The sequence below is a fragment of the Papaver somniferum genome, chromosome 2 (assembly GCF_003573695.1).
Source record: "Papaver somniferum cultivar HN1 chromosome 2, ASM357369v1, whole genome shotgun sequence".
NCBI classification, from domain to species: Eukaryota; Viridiplantae; Streptophyta; class Magnoliopsida; order Ranunculales; family Papaveraceae; genus Papaver; species Papaver somniferum.
Window position 1 is genome coordinate 66240537 of NC_039359.1, and position 12714 is coordinate 66253250.

The 12714-nt window shown below is 36.2% G+C and overlaps 1 long non-coding RNA gene across 1 annotated transcript; it reads right to left on the reverse strand.

The window, feature by feature from the left end:
* Positions 1 to 532: 532 nt before the first annotated feature.
* On the reverse strand, positions 533 to 1904 carry LOC113353440. The gene is made up of 3 exons (XR_003361288.1): positions 1736 to 1904; positions 1065 to 1125; positions 533 to 974 (listed from the first exon to the last, which is right to left on the reverse strand). It is a non-coding gene; the product is annotated as an uncharacterized LOC113353440 (long non-coding RNA).
* Between the last annotated feature and the right edge of the window lie 10810 nt (positions 1905 to 12714).

Genomic DNA, 12714 nt, shown 5'->3' on the forward strand with positions numbered 1-12714 from the left:
CTTGAAAAGGCTTAGCCCTTTTAACATGATGACTCATAAGGAAAGTTCTCAAGTTAGCACTTCTGTAGCTGTGAAGGATTCAGTTGCTTGTCGGGAAAGATCTTCTATTTGGTGCTATTTGCCAATCCTTGTAATCGATGACTTGTTTAGATTCAGTTGCTTTTTTCAGATACTCTGGATTTGTTGATAATGCCTTGACAAGGGAACTAGAGTCTTTCACTCATAAAAAAACGTTCCGAAGTAGTGAAAAACCACTTATGTGCATATAGACTAGATTAAAGTAAATTGGGTGGGAGACACGAAGGTTGTAGCCTTTGAGATAGCGATCGCACAGAAGTTCTTAAGGTTTATACTAGCAATTTTTTCTAGTGCACAGTGAGTTTGATCAGAAACATAAAGAACTAGCTCATTAATATTTTTTCTACCAATTTATCCAATATTTTATCTCTTTATGCAGTTATACGATAATAAAAATTCTAAAACACAAGACCATTTCATTTTGAATTGTATATCCAAGGAATTGTATGTCATATATCACAGAGTTAAAGAATCTAAAAAAACTTCGGAGTTCATAAAAAGTTTCAAAACTAAAAACACTTTTAAGTTCATAAAAATACTCAAATGAAACTCTAAATAAATAACACCAGAGATCTCTAAAAGAGACATAAGCTAAAAGAATATCATGACTTTGAGCAGTGAACTCCACCGGAAGAAGCATCTAAAATCTCCTTTGTTTCTTTTTATATTCATATAAATTAGCCTCCTTTTTCTTTTCCTGGCCCGACTCCTCATTTTCTCTCTTCAACTCTTCTTCAGCTTTCCTCTGCTGCTGTAACAACTCTTGCATATGTAGTTCGATGCTGGTTAAATTAGTCAAGAGTCACAGTGATATTAGCGTTACATATGTCACACCAGTGTTTAACACCAGCAGCATCCTTATTGGTTCTCTTATTTCCTTCCATAGTAATTAACAGCTAGAATATTTTTCGAAAAACTTCAAATTAGTAACCAATCGAGTTTGAGAATAAATTTTATTACAGTAGTTGCAATTTTAAATCATATACCTTTATCTAAAGTCCAATCGTGTTGTACTGCTTCTATTTCTTTCTTGAATTTTTTTTTAACCTGAAGATAACATGAAGAAAAATGGGCTTCTTGATACTGTTTAGAAAATCACACTCAAGCATGGGTTTTAATCAGAATAAATGATTATCAAGTAGTTTGAGCATTTTGAAAAAGTATAGGCTTCAGAGAACGAATTACAAGAACCGTTTCAAAATAGTAGAATGGTTCCATGTGCAATTTGCACATGAAATCAAACTATTATCTTGAAATGGAGGGAGTAGATAAAAACAAGAGAGTGAGAGAGAATTATAAACCACTTGTATGGACCCAGAAAGATCAATCAATAAAACCTTGACTCCAGAAAGATTAATTTACAACGGTTTATGAAACCTTAATGCTATTTCTTTTCCATTAACTAACAAGATATAAAAATTAAATATTTTAATGAATTAAAATAATTACAGTAATCAATTAATTAGTAGTTCTTAACATCTCGATCAAGTTCAAGAATCACCTACTTACTTTATCAATTATGTTCCTAAATTGTTTTTCAGTTGACGATAAGATCTCTTGAAAATATTTTTTCTGGCTAGAAAAACACAAAAGAGTGATGATCAATAAAAACAAAATAAAATATCAAGTGTTTGGGAGTATTAATCACTTAGCATACCTTTAGAATGATGAAAAAAATGGGTGGTTTGATGATGATCGGAAACAATCTGAATGAAATAAAAGATACTACAGAAACGATCTTTCCAGTTTCTTGATTTTGACTGTTTTCCTAATGGAGACTGAACTTTTTCTATAAAAATAGAGAACAAGAGGCTGGTGGATGAAGAGCTTATGAGAAGAGAAGTTAGTTTATATAGACTTCCATTAAGACTTCGCGCATGATTACCATTTAAAATAGTCTAATGGTATAACAACTAACTCTGTTTCGATCAGTTTTAGCGAGTGTATCTCCCACACGTTTCTACAGTTTTTGCAACTTAAACAGTTAAACATGTTGGCCTTTTTAAGTAAATCAATAGCGATTCCTAGTATGAGACCCAAGAAATAATGTAAACATCCTAAGAGCAAGCAACTGCAGTGGACGACTAAACCCAAATTTGGTGTCGAGTGGGGCTGGCGTAGTGGGACGGACCATTGATCAAAATTTGATCAAAGAGTAAAACTCGGATCAAATTTGGTCGGCGATTAAGACCAAATCCAAATATAGTCGGGCGTTTATATAATGTCCGCCTACCCGACGGGCGTTGGTATAATGTCCGCCTGTAGTCGCGCGTTCGTAAAGTTAACGCCTGATGCAGGGCGTTGGTATAATATCCGCCTGGATGGGGCGTTGGTATAATGTCCGCCTGAATGGGACGTTGGTATAATCAACGCCTGGCATGGGGCGTTGGTATAATGTCCGCCTGGATGGGGCGTACGTAAAGTTAACGCCGGACACCCAGGCGTTGATATAGTCATGATCCCAATTTTGAAAAGTTTTGAAAACTTTCCTTGGGGCGTTGTCTTTATCAACGCCCCATTTTTTTTTTTTTTTAATTTTTGAACCCGGGCGAACGTATAATCTCCGTCCCACACACCAGGCGTTGCTATAGTACACGCCCCATACATGCGTTATCTTTATCAACGCCCCATACCAGGCGTTATCTTTATCAACGCCCCATGCCAGGCGTAATCTTTATCTACGCTGGACGATGAAGCGGACTTTATATCAACGCGCGACCAAATTTACTCGTCACCCGCTACGCCACAGGACGGACTAAACCCAAATTTGATCTTTTTTTTTAATCTTTGGTCTTTAGTTATGCTCGCACCACTGTGGACGCTCTAAGTCGTAGCTTTGATAAGAAAATACAGCTGTAAATATTGCTCGATATATGCAAGTTTGTTTACATGTAATTAGATACATGTTCATATGTGTGGGTTCATACAAATTAATACAATTATTATGGATGAAAATGAGTTGTAATCAAGATTAAGAAATTGGGTTGAAGATCAACCTTTTATTCTACATGTTCCCTGTCAATCTGAAGCTAAAAAGGTGGTACAATCCACACTACTCGAGTTTATGTTAAGTATATTATACCCGAGTTTGATTAAATATCATGGAAGGAAAATGACAACAATTTCACGTGAATATAAGCTTGGATTTTAACTTGTTAATTAACCGGAAAATGAGTCATTTGTCCAAATATTTTTAAAACATGGTTCAAATGGACGAGTAAAAATTATTATGGGTAAAATGGACACCAAAAAAATAACAAGGATGAAACTGGGTGCATCCTGATATAAATTAAAAATAAGAAAAAATATTTAAAAATGGGTAGGATGAAACTGTTTACATCCTGGCTATTTTTTACGTTTTTATCCATTTAAACAGTATCAAAATCTAAATGTCTTTTTCACCCAGAAATTGTTGATTTTGATCTTTTTAACCAATTTTGTGTTAATTAACCCCTCGAGTGTCTGCATTTCCATCTTCAAAATCGATGTTATTCCTACACTTTCAAATGGGTGGACACCAAATGGAAGTACGAATGAGTGGCCAAAGTAATTTTCTAACTGGATGAAGCAAACGGGATCTACATCCCTTAATGATGAGATCTACACAATTTGGCATTGGACCAATAAAAATATAAAACCTACAACGTCCTTAAAAGGGTTCCCTTGAAGATGAAGCACCCGTTCACGACAAACTTGCTATTCCTATAAAGGGTGTCCTTTGTAGTAAGTCTTTTATGGTATAACAAAAAAGAAAACCAATTTTATGTGGCTACTAACTTATATCAAATACTAAGATAATGGTTATTTTGAAAAATACCTTTGTCCTTTAACTTGGCATAATACGACTTAAAGATAACTCCATCCTGCATGAAAAATATAAAGTTATCGGTGGGAGAAATATCATCACCGTTCATGTGTTCAAAAATACACATAGCCGAGTCATGTGATTAAGTATTCAAGGTACTAAGACACTAGTATGGTACATGCACTATACTACTGTAAGATATATATTACTGAGTTAGAAGTTTTCAGGACGGATTTTTCTTTGGTGGTTTGGAAGGAATTGAAAAGTTTAGGTGATCATGTTATTTTTCTTAGATATCAAAGGTACTACTTATTTGTCTTTCTCAGCAACACAATTAGCCCTTACAAGGGGTTGCGTATTATATGCTCTGGATAATGACAAGACGTTATACAAATTTGACATTGAGGATGAGAGTATCGGTGTTAGAGCATTGCTCGGTTGAACCCACCAAGCATTGGTATGTCAAGTTTGTTTGTCATATTTTAGTGAATCAAAACTCATGTTAAGAGTCGCTTGATTATGTACTAGAGTCAACTTCGTATAGGTTAGCTTGAAAGTATTAGGATATGAGACATTATAAGTATTGCGAAGACTTGAAGATGTGAAGAAGCAAGGAGCTACAACGATAACAATCATCCTTCCACTTGAGGTTAGTGATATTTGACTTGAACTGTTTCATTCCCTAACATATCTTTCAAGTCGTGCATATTGAAAACATAACTGTGAAGCATATTTGAACTCTAGAAAGACATAGTATTAAGGAATACAATACGAGGTTTATTGCTTAACCATTAAACTTTGTAAATAAGACATCGCCATAATCATTTGAATGCTATTGTGATTATGTATGGGTATGAGGTGAGGATTTCATCCTAGGGAACAATGTTTTACATGTATTCTAAGGAAGTAAGTTCATAAATCTGTTTGTGAACCGAAAAGGAAATTTCCTGGTGCTATTGGTTTTTTTATTAATTGCATATCTTATGAACAACCAATATGTGTGATTGAGTATAAACGCTCACAACTTGTTTATGTTCTTGGTATAATTATTCACAAAGGCCTGACTTATGTATTGGTATGACTTTTATTAGTGAAAACGATCTTAAGTAATCACCTGAGATGGTATGATCGAGTTTGTGTTATGTCTGAAAAAATTTAGGAAAGGGGAACTGATCCTAGTAAGAGGTGAAGTATATCACAAAGGGGAACCGATCCTTGTATGAGGTGCAACAAGGTTTATAACAGAAAGGGAACCGATCCTATGGACATGTGCAACACATATAAGTTAGATACCATATATATGTGGGGAACTGATCCTAGTACCTAGTCAACCAAATTTTGGAAAACTAGTGTGACTATGCACAATACTCACATGGAGGTAGAACCGAAACTTGTTTTGGTAGAACCGTTAAACCCATGATTGTGATTGAATGCTTGTTCGATCAATCACATAGTTCTTGAAAGTCAGATAAACCAATTCTAAACTTTTTTGGAAGTGTGGAAAATCGGTTTCAAGGTTGTAAGTGTGAAAGAGAACTTACAAAGTAAGGATGTCGACATACTTTGAACACGTTCTGTGAATGTTTATTTCTTTAATTGATCAAAGTTATTCCTTAATAGCTAAAGGAAGAAAATCCCAGAATCGAAACATAAGTAAGTTAGGAATCTTTTAGTTAAGGTTATTAATTTCATTTTGTAGGGAAATATAAGAATTAGTAATGTGCATTTACTAATTAGATTTTCCGAGAGATTTCGATCATTATTTTTGGACAGAGCATTTCCAGGAATTATGGAAACCGAATTTGTGCTTTAATGAATATCTTGAGAATATTTTCGGTTTTGGAAATTCCTTGGTGTCCAAACTTCCTTGTCTATAAATACTTGAAGTTTGCCTTTCTAGCAAACTAATCCTTCGTAACAACATACTTCCTCTTTTGTTGTTGTTACTGGTGTAGCCGCCTATTCGGAGAGGAGAGTAACCCAATTAGGCGAAATCTCTTACAGCCGCTCAGTTTAAAGTCTTCTTTGGGATTGAGAAGCCCTAGCGTGTACCGTTGGTGGGAAACTAGATAATTGCGGTTTATCTTTTGTTTTCTATTGATTTGATTGACTAACAGTAGTTAAAATCTGATTGCATCTAGTTTGTTTATGCTTGAGGATCTTTTCTTCTGATATAAGATTCACTCAAGCTAGTTCAAAGTTTCGATAGGGATCTTTAGACTGTTGTCAGTTCTAAAGACGATCTTGTGATATCCATTGTTAACAGACTTCGTTCTGTGCGTGATTGATCACAAGAGATTCAAGTGATTGTGTGCAGGTTTTTATTGAAGATTTAAGAAGATTTGAAGACAAAGAAGATATTGAAGATATGTCTTGGGTTTATAATCTTTGGTGTGCATAATACTTGTTTTGATAAAAGAGGATCCAATTAATAATCGGTTTATCCTTGTGGTAGATTGGATTGATTAATTGAGTAGATCTGCATAAACACAATTCTTTGGATTAAGAGTGTTGTTGGCTTAATCTTAAACGATTACTTTGGTAATTGAACATAAGATAGATCTAAAGACCTGACGAAGGAGTTTATGTTAAGATAAACGGAAGAGCCTTTGTCCGACTCATATCACTTGGTTGAATAGAGTTGATACCAAACAGATTTTTTGTTCCTTTACTGTTTGGAATATGAACCAAAGAAATTGTTCCAAGTACGTGACTTATTTATAAGTTGGAGGCATGGGAATATAGACGGAACTAAGTTAACTATAGGTTTAGTTGCTTGGTCTCAACAATACGAAGTTAGGTGTAATTTTGTGTAGCGGCTTAATCCTGAGAGTATTCAATTCTGGACAAGGTCCCGGGGTTTTTCTGCATTTGCGGTTTCCTCGTTAACAAAATCTTGCTGTGTCATTTACTTTATATTTCCGCATTATAATTGTTTTATTATAATTAAAATAAATTTACACAAACGTTAATTCCTAATTACTTGATAAGAAATCTTATTGTGTTTGGTTAAGTCCAACATTTGTATCAAGTAAACATACTTCGCTGTTGCATTGTCTCGATCTCGTATCCATTGATGATCACACGAAGTGTGAACCGATTAGTTGTATTCTCTCGACTCAGTCCATAGACAATCACTTTCGGATAAAGGACTTATAGGTAGGAAAAGTTTTAGCTTGTGGTATATTTGGGTACCCTCTCCTTTTCAATTGGTATCAGAGCAGACAAACACGAAAAGATCTAATAATATGTGTTTGTTGCGATCCAACCTATAAGAATGAACTCGAGTTCTCATGAATCGACTTCAATTAACGTACCGCCAATTTTTGACGGAACAAACTATCTATGGTGGAAATCTGCTATGAGATATTTTCTTCAATCAGGAGACTTTAATACTTGGCTATTAGTGGTCGATGGTTATATTCGTCCAAAGATAGAAAAATCAGAAACCGAGTTTAAACGCTTAGTAGATTTTTCGAACGAAGAAAAGGAACTTGCAAAGCAGAATTCAGATGGTTTGAATGCTATTACTCATGCTGTAAGTCGTGATTTACAACATCATGTGTCAACATGTCAAACTTCGAAAGAAGCTTAGGATAATCTTCAGATCGTATTCGAAGGAAATTCATCAGAGAAAGAAGCTAGACTTCAAACTCTCACTTCCGATTGGGAAATCTTCGAATGGATGACAACGACACTTTTGAAGAGTTTCATATTAAACTCTCTGAGATAACCAATGTTTTTTTCTCGTTAGGAAAGACTATTTTTGAAAAAGATATAGTATGAAAAATTCTCAGATCATTGCCATCTAGATACGACTCTAAGAAGCATGTAATCATAGAAGCAAACGATCTTTCAACTCTCTAACGAAGCACAGTCGTTGGTAAGTTAAAGATATTTGATCATGAATCACAGTCTATTCAAGGTAAAGGAATTGCCTTTAAAGCTGCAAGAATTCCGAAATCTCCAATGGAAAGGAATAGACAGATGGATGATTCATATGAACAGATTGCAGGAAACTCTGATGATGAAATTGAACAATCATTATCATTGATTACTAGATAGTCTCGAGATCTGTTAAAGAAGCGAAATAAGAGATTCATTAAAGATACTCATCGATCATCTCGCCCACATGATCGAGTTCTTGTCAAAAAAGAATCATGAAGATGATGATAAATATCAGCCGCAATGATTCAAGTGTAAAGGGTTTGGTCATATTGCTAAAGACTGTCCTAATCTTAAGAAATACACTGGAAGCAAGGCATTGGCTATAACTCTAGATGAGAGCAATGGAATATGTGCGACAAATTTGCTCAATCAAATAAGGAAAGCCTAACATCTTGTTGGAAGACGTCATCAACACCATTTGAAGAATGATAAGTACCCAATTCAAGGAAATAGACCAACTCCACAAACTCACGACTCCACTGAGAACTCTCAATTATGGAGGGACAAAGATTAGATATGCCAAGTTTTCCAAAAAACATCAAGGAAAGACTATGATAATTAGTAGGAAATTTCCTTCAATCCAATCAACACTCTACAACAAAGACCATTAGAAATGGTTTCATAGGGTGGTCTTTCTCTACTTGGTCTAGGGAGGCGAAAATTTCCCAAAGGAATTTCGGTGATCCATGAAATCAACTCTCTATTAACAAGAATCCTTTCTCTATTTATCATGGTCTTGAATCCCATGTCATCAAGATTAACATCATGGATGTTATCATAGAAGATTCTTGTGAGAGTGTCAAAACCTTCACCAAGACCATCAAAGATGTTTCCAAGATTATACTTTTCAAAACACACCAAATCTTCTTTATGGCCACTAAACAAATCCATTTTTTTCTCTCTCTAAAATGAATCTATTAGAAGAAATCCTTTCAAAAATATTTCCACTAGAATCGTTGACAAATCTAATTCTGATAAAGGCTTGGTCTATAGGTATGTTCATGCTAGAAGGAGAAGATGAACCCAAGTTTTTTGAACCCTTCTTTGAAACCTTGAAATTCCTCATGAGATCTAGATATTGAGAGAACTAAGATAAAGAAAAACTTACTTGATATGCTCCTTGAAGATGAAGAAAACCCTTAGCCTCCCTTAGACCTCCAAAGATGATTTTAATGGAGATGATACATGAAAATCATCTCACGTACGCGGACAAGGGAAGGAAGAAGAAGGGTACACGTACCACTACTCTTATAAACCCATTGATGGGCTTGGACTCGTTTATGAACCGCGACCCACAAAAAAGAAGGATTTTCTAACAGAGTTTCACCAAGGTACATACATTGTGAAAATATCAACAAAGTACAGTAAAATAATAGTAGTAGAACTACATCACTTTGTTTAACCTCAGGTAGACAGATAGTGAAGAAATCTGTCAAAGAGTTTTTCTAAAAAGAATAAAAGCGAATAAACCCTATCACAAAAAGTAATCAACCCGTTACTTGCCCTATCTCAAGTTATATACAAAAGGGGTAGAGCCAAACTTGTCACCAAGAGGCTAGATGTGCAGAGTGCACCTCATGCACCGTCTCCCGTTGATATTTGTGACATGTACCAGAAGTATAATCATAGTAATGACGGTACTCAGGGTTATTAGATCTTTCTAACTCCTTTTTCTTATGACCAGGAAAAAAGATTTTCCGACATTTTGAACCTGCACCAAACTCACAAGAAATCTTTTTGTTGAATTCACATGAGTTGGTAGCATGTTTAGTTCGTACATCATGAATATATGATTTGACAGGTACAAAACTTTTATCAGAACGATTCTTTTCCTCAATCAAATTGAGTCTTTATAAGAATTTGAAAATGCCTTCAAAAGATTTAAATAGAACTTTTGATAGACACATTTTTGTGTCTAAGCCGTCCTCAATTTTCTGTATTGTTGGTACTCGATTTCGTACTTATTATGGTGTTTTTTGTATTTGTAGGTATTTTTGGGAAATAAACATTTTTGGAAAATTCGGCTCGAAAAGTTGCTCGGGGCACCCCGGAGGACATTTTCTATACGGACCCCAGATTTGGCTAAGGAGCACCCATGGCTGTATACATCCCAAATTCATACTCAGCACCCATGGCTATTCGCACCCCAGAACAGGATATGGGAACTCCATCTTCACCTTCTTTTGAAACAAAATTTTGGCGGGAAAGCATTGTATTCTTTTGGCAGAATTTCCAATAGAAACTTTGACATGTTTGAAGTGGACTCAATGACTGAGTTTATTTGGGATCACTATATTGGATGAAACAAGCCTGGTATGGGCCTTAGAATCCTACATATTTGGCCGGGTAATTGGTTAGAAGAAAACAGAGAAATAGGGTTTTTTACGGGCTTCTTTTTCTCTTTCCCGTGTTATCTGTTTTCTCTTGGGAATTGGCGTGTGTATTTAGAGTATAGGAGATCATCTAGCATGTTCAATCTTCGAGTTTGGAAAGTTTCAACACAATCAGCAGCGTGAAAAGAAATAAAAAGGAAATATTCCCGTGAAATAATATTTTCTTAAATGTGAGAATTTGGAGGAGTTATTACGAGATATTTTGAAGCAGTTGTGTATATAAAGCGTGTTCTGGCATCTCAGTGAGAGGACGAAGAGTTTGGGAGATGGTGTGGTTGGAAAACACACAAAAACTCTTGCAAGTATACAAGGCCAAGTTTTAGTATAGAAAGTAAGCAAGGGATCATTCCACAGAGACTTGGGGTGAATTGAAGTTTCCTAGATAGTCTGAGCTAGTGACAGGCGGTGAACTAAAGAACCAAAGAAAAATTCAGTGGCAGTGAGCCAAAGGCAGTGGCAAAGAAAAAGAAAAACTAAGAACAACTTAACCAAAACAGAACATGGAAAAGAAATTGTGGATGGGAAGTGTAAGGAGATGGATGAGAATTCCCTTCACCTAGCTAGTTCATCTAGGTTGAGTTTTTGTCATATGTCTAGTTAACTAACCTTACAGCCTTAGCTAACCCCTAGTATTGGCTGTCTGTTTAAGGCACAACCAATCACAGACTAACTAGGCAGTGGCTTACTAACTAATGTAGCTGATTAACTCCTTAGATCCACCACTGACCCCTAGCATTAGTGGTCTTCTTACAGCACCACTAATCACAAATCAGTTGGGCTTTTAGGAATCTAACTAGCCTAAGCTATTTTGAGTTCACAAAAACCATCCTAATAGCTAACCATCATGGTTCAGTTGTCTTTTCTGAGATTTAAACAGGAAATTACAGGATCATGTGAAGAGACATTACAAACATGCTAATTAACACAAACATAACATGACAGATGGATACAAAACATCACAGGAACAAACATCACACACAGAACACAACAGGATATTACACTAAACATGAACACAACATGAACAGCACAAAAATGATCATTAACAGAACTTGGTTCTGGACACACTGGCTAATCCAGGCATAAAGTTTTACAACAACACCCACAAGGCTATTTATACCCACAGACCCCATTTCCCCAAAATACAAAATTAGGGTTCTTCACCCAAATAATCCCCAAATTGAAAACATTAAAATAATTGGGATTTCTCACCTAATTCACCTAATTCGGCCATACCCATATCATCTCTGTTCTTCTCCATGCTTTTTCAATTGAAAATTGGGGGCAATTTCCCAAATACCTAATTTGGCAGAGAAATTAGGGTTTGAAATTAAACTCACCTAACATGTGATTTGACGAGTCTTCTTTCGACCCATTCTTCCCCTTGCTGTTCTGCTCCTCTCCATGCTTTCTAATTGAATTTCCAACTCGTCCTATTTTATTGATTTCTTCCCTAGGTTTTTAGAGAGAAATTAGGGGAGAAAACTATATAATAGGAGGCTAGAACAAGGGGGTAATGATGGAGAAAGATAGGGGTGATGATGGTGGAGGTGGGGTGGTGGCAGTGGAGTTGAAGAAGGTGGTGGCGTACATGGTGGTTGCAGAGCTCTCTGCACATGGTAAGGTGGAGAGGAAGAAGTCGATGGTTTGGGAGAAGGGTGCGTTTGGGTAGCTGGTATAGGGTTTGGTGTTCCAGTGTGTGTCGGGTTCATCGATTTTTGATGTTCAGCAAGACTAAGCCGTGAGATGTGGAGCTGGTAGGTAGATCGGACGGTGATGCGGAGGCAAGCGAGGAGCGACCGTCGGATGAAGTGATACAACGAAACGAACGGTGCTAGATTAGGTTAGGTGCTGTAGTGTAAGGCGGAGATATCAAACTTTGATGAACAGCAAGGGAGCAACCGTTGGATTCAACTACCATCTAATCTGAAGGCTTGGAATTTCAGCGCTGTGGTGCTTGGCAGAGACTTCAGATTTTGATGCTCTATGAAGGAGCGACCGTCGGATGCTTCTGAGAACTGATCTGATGGCTGAGAACGGAGGCGTTTTTGTGTGTAGAAAATGAGGTTGTGCGCACCATTCTTCGCGGCTTCCTTGCGTGATTTCTCCCGGCTTTTCACTACTTTTCTGCTCTTTTTTGCTCCGCAAGTCATCCAGACTTTATTTATTACCTAAAAATGCAAAATTAAGTAAGAAAAATATTTATTCTTGAAAACAATGAAAATACAGAATATGGGATAAAATGTAGAATTAATGCACAAAAGATGAGTTAAATGCCAACAAAAAGGGATAAATATATACATTATTTGGCACTCATCAGGAGAGTTTTGGAGAAGACAAATGCGATAATCAGAACCACCAGAAATATTTTTATGCTGCTTCTCATCTGAAGAACACGAAGAACAGACCATCCAAGACAGTCGTTTTTCAACAGTGGAAACGACACACAGCCGTGGGTCGTAGAGCTACAGAACTAGCGACAGTACTGCTCTA